The sequence below is a fragment of the Amphimedon queenslandica genome, unplaced genomic scaffold (genome assembly GCF_000090795.2).
Source record: "Amphimedon queenslandica unplaced genomic scaffold, v1.1 AMPQUscaffold_12599, whole genome shotgun sequence".
In the NCBI taxonomy this organism is placed as follows: Eukaryota; Metazoa; Porifera; class Demospongiae; order Haplosclerida; family Niphatidae; genus Amphimedon; species Amphimedon queenslandica.
The window spans coordinates 8,321-13,367 of record NW_003547165.1 but is presented as its reverse complement, the minus strand read 5'-3'; the positions used below and the strand labels follow the sequence as shown (position 1 = coordinate 13,367).

The 5,047-nt window shown below is 33.3% G+C and overlaps 1 protein-coding gene across 2 annotated transcripts in view; it reads left to right on the top strand.

Moving 5' to 3' along the window:
- The first annotated feature begins 1,086 nt into the window (after positions 1 to 1,086).
- LOC109587361 (uncharacterized) overlaps positions 1,087 to 5,047 on the top strand; it is a 10,468-nt gene continuing 6,507 nt past the window's right edge. The window contains exon 1 of one of the 2 annotated variants that reach the window (XM_020003601.1): positions 1,087 to 1,404. The gene's annotated coding sequence lies outside the window, so the exon portion shown is untranslated. Of the gene's footprint in view, positions 1,405 to 2,379; positions 3,861 to 5,047 lie in introns of those variants that run through there. The other variant, XM_020003600.1, reaches the window with a different exon arrangement.

The window sequence follows — 5,047 nt, the reverse complement described above, 5'->3', positions numbered from 1 at the left end:
CAATTTCAAATTGTTTCTCTCGTTCATCAATTCAAGTTCTTGTCACTATTGTTCATCTTTCATTCACAAAACTTCTTCAGTCAGTTCTTGAAGTCTTCAGTTCAGCAAAAATTTTTATAGAAGGTATTGATGTACCCAAAATTGTATGGTATAACAATGGATTTATAGAATACAATAGTGAGAGTCATAGATGGCTAATGGTAGTAACATCAATTGTAGCTGGATTGATCCTGATACCGTACTTCATTGTGATGTTGCTGGGGAACTTTTTATTGAAATTTGACAGATTGAGGGAATATATTCGTCCATTTTATGAAGCGATTCATGCTCCTTATAGAAGAAACAAGTGGTATTGGTTTGCAATACATCAACTCTTTGTTCTGTTTACTTATGTGTCTGAAACTTTCAGCAAAGGACGAGTACCACTGTTCCTTTCTCTCCTTCTCATTTATCACATTTTGCTTTATCTTCAAACAAAATTAGCACCTTTCAGATACAAGACACTCAACTGGTTGAATCTAATGATACTCCTTGCTCTTAATATTGTGTTTCTGGTTTCACATTTCATGTATTTGACTGATGTTTCTCCAAAGCAACTTGTGATGTTCTTTGCTATTGCAAATTATCCTATTATTGCAGTATTCATGATGATCATTGCTTATCACATCTTACTAGTGACAAATAAAGTCAATCGAGTGTTGCTGTTGTATCAAAAGGTTTATCAATTAAAGGAACGCTTTCCTGGTTTCAAAAAGAAGAAACAGTATAATCAAAGAAGACGTCCATATTATGGGTGTAGTGATTCAGGTGATTATACTGAGGCCAGGGAACCACTCCTTGAACAAACTTTAATTAACTAATGCTTGATCCCATTTTAGTAATTTTAAGCTTCTTTTTTATAATAAAATAATTATTATAAATACATGGCTAATTTATGCTTTGATCAAACACATTTTTTGAGTTCCTTATGAAAAATAAACTGAAATCATAAATAGGCAGTTTCAATAGGTATCCTCATTTAATGCAAACTATCTAACATTATCATCTTGTATGGTAATTGAATTATTTTATTGGTTGTAACCACTCCTTTCTGAAATATTCACACATGCAAGTTTGTGTTTGATTGACTGCCTCTATTTTATATACTAATTGTGTATGCTAATATCATCACTGGATAATCATATCAGACTATTAGATAAGGAAAATGGAGAATTACTTAACATATTAGCCTCCTCTCTCTCTCTCACTTCACCCCATTTCCTTCACATTATCAAGAGTACATTTTCTTTTTTTTCTTCCTATTTTTACTATCAAAGGTTTTAAAGGTCATTCCAATACAGAGTATACTCATAATGATTAAGCAGATCAGAGAATGGAAATATTTACTTTTGGGATTTAGTAGAAGTGAGTGATTGTTATCACATTAGTGTGTGTTTTGGAATAAATACTTTTTGTTGACCATTTGAAATAAATGTATTTATGTAGAGTTTGTGATTTGGGGATTATTAGTGAAAATTTGAAATAGGCACCTTTAATGTTTTGTTGATACATTTTAGACTTTTTCTTTAATAGTAGACTCTTACTATTCAATTTTATCCTAAAACAAGCAAATTATTGAAACAGGCACACCTTTGTTTTGTTGATACATTTTAGAAGCTTTCATTTTTGCAGCATGCAGCATGCTTTCTGTCAGCTGGATCTGAGGGACCAGTGAAGGTCTGGAAGAGACAAGAAGATATGAAGGAAGACAAGGATGAAGATGATTAGGTTACACGTCATCAGTCTTTTATCAATAAGGAGTGATGAATTGCTTCTTTTTTCATCTATACTCACTACTTTATACAGCGCTTTCAGTCACAAGGCATGGACCTACTATTTAATGATTGGGAAGGATAAGGAATTTTTTAACATCTTCATTGCCTTTAACTTTTTGCAATCTTTTCTCATCCTTCTTTAGTCCACCATGTCTAAATTTTAATTTGCTGCTCGTTTTAACACAGCTTGATAGTTTTTCCATTTCACTTGCATCTTTATTGAATATTTTGTCTCATAATTATATGAGTTTGTTTTGCAAATGCTCCTTCTAGTTTATATTGAAACACTCTTTCGACAATTATTTGTAAACTGTGAAATGGTTTTCCAAAAATATTTGTACTATTTACTTTTCATTTCAATTTTCACCATACTGTATAAGCAGCGATTGTGATCTTAGGTGTAATCTTGTTGGAATGCTACCTACAAGCATGTATCTATTCATGCTCTTCTTTTTTGCTTTGCCTTTTCTTCCTGCTGCTGTTTTTGTTAACACTAGCCATCAACTGGAAGGAATTTTATGTAACGAAACTAAAATATTAACTGGTGATTTTTCCCTTCACCTTGACACCAGGATTACTCACCAGATCACGTCTAATGGTGTTTTCTGTCCAGTTAATATGAATCACTATTCTCTCACTATTACAAGTGACTCCAATGATTCATTTGCTGTCATTAGTTGTATACCTAGTGACAAGTACTGGACAAGAGGATTCGCATTCTATGGCACCAATGGATCACTAACAATGAGAGGACTCCGTTTCACTAACTGTGGTACCAATCTCACTACATTAGATAGTGACATTGTTAATTCTACCACTTCTTCTATTTATTTCACTAAACATCATGCTGCTGTACTAGTATTCACTGATATTGCTAGTATTACTGTTAGCAATGTCACTATCATGAAGTACAGTGGTTTTGCCATTGTAGCAGTTAATCTTCCTTATTCTGTGTTTGATTATCTTGAGGTCAGTTACTCACAACAAACCGAATTTGGTATTGGTAGAGGACTATTACTCCTTTTTTTAAACCGTATTGCAAGAGAAACCATAGATGCTCAAACTCAATACGAAGTAAACATTTCTAATTCCACTTTCCATGAAAATGCTATTAGATCTAGGACCCACAGTCATGCCCATTATACTTGTCCATCAACAAAGCATCTTAGGCTATCAAATATGCCTGTTGTCAATGCTGCAGCAGTTACAATGCTATTCACTCAAAACGATACATCTCCTGCTATTGTCAGAATTCTAAGTAGCAATTTCACTTTCAACAATGAGTATTATGCTGGAGCAATGTTGATTCTCAGTTTTAGTTCATCTATTGATTCAAAGACAATAATTGATGGTTCTTATTTTGAACACAATTTTGTACAACACTCATGTAAAGGAGGTGCAGTATCAGCAATATTCTTTTTTGACAAAAGAATTTTAACAACAAGATACAATCCATTAGTAATTACCAATTCAAAATTTAAAAGCAATGGATTTGGTGATGGTACTGCATGGACTTCAGGAGCAATAGACATGGCAGTATATAAAGATGTTAATGGCTCTGAACCAAAAAGTGTAGTTGTTATTTTATTTTCCAAACTTCATTTTGAACTTAACGCTTCTTCAAAATTTGGAACATGCTTGTATGCTATTGCAAAGAATTCCCCTAAGGAAAGTAAACCTAGTAACTATTTGACTATTTTCTTTGATAAAGTAGTTGCTTACAACAATCCAACTGTGAGAGAGCGAAATAATATTTTCAATGCTAGTTTGTTTCATTTTGTTAATATTGCTAATGTTTCCATTACAGGAACTGTAAGTGCACCTGGAAACTTTTCACACAACTATGGTGCTGTATTTGAATTATTTAGATCATATGCAGTACTTGAAGGAAACCTGTTTTTTATTGAAAATATTGCTAATCATGGTGCAGCATTTTCACTCGAACAAGGGAGTTTAATTTACTTCAAGAAAGGACTAAGAGCTAATTTTAGTCATAACACAGTTCAGTCTCTTGGAGGAGCCATCTATTCAGTGAATGAAAATAAGGTACGAACGTGCACATTTCAGTTGTATTTCCTTCATGACTACAAAAATATCAGTTTAACTTTCAATAATAATACAGCTGCAATAGCTGGGAACTCTATATATTCACAAAACCTTTATGAATGTTACTTTAAGAAATTTTCATTTCCCAAGCATGCTATGATTGTCAAAATGTACAATGCAATGTTCAGGAATATTCTTCCAGGTGATGTAGCTTCTGAACCTAAATCCATGCAACTTTGTATGAATAAGACCGTGCTTGAAATTTACCCAGGGGCGTTAATGCATATACCAATAAATGTGGTTGATCAAAATGGTAGCTTGACTTATGCAGTTATAACAGTAATACCTGTTGAGAAAGGGAAAAAACTGAACAGGTGGATTTTGGACTCTCAAGGATCATTTATTGTCAAACTAGTTAAAGGAACAAAAAAATGTACAACAATGAATGTAACAATATATACAACTGACATTACAACACTGAATAAGGAGACAACTCTCCAGTTCACAATGCTTCTAGATCTATTTTGCATTTCGAAACACAATGAAATTTATGAAGTAAGTGTCAAGCTGAAAAGATGTCCTCTTGGTTTTACATTGAGTTCAAGGGGAAGTTGTGCTTGCTCAGATGTTATCAAAAAATTTAATCAACAAATAACATGTAACATTGAAAATAACGTCATTATTAAGCCTGGTCATTTGGGTGTATGGATAGGCAATTCAACCAAAAGCAATAAATTCTCTATTGCTTACTGTCATCCTTCATACTGTAACATTGGGTCTCAACTTAATGTGCTACAACTTAACTCATCAGGTTCATATCTTGGTTCAACTGCCAACTCAACAATATCTCTACCACTATGTTATGGCTCTAGAACTGGAGATGCATGTGGTGAATGTATTCCTAATTACAGTGTAGTGTTTGGTTCTACTGAGTGCAAGGACTGCTCTAGTATTTTTTGGCCATTCACAATTATTCTCTATATAATAGCTGGTCCTCTTCTTGTTTTGCTTCTGCATACCCTCAAACTAACTCTAACAACTGGTACACTCAATGGTATTATATTCTATGCACAAATTGCTAATATTGGTATTGTCCATTACTTCAATATACCATGCATTGAATGTGCCAAGGAATTAGTATATCTTATTAGACCTGCAAGTGTATTCATATCATGGCTAAACCTAAA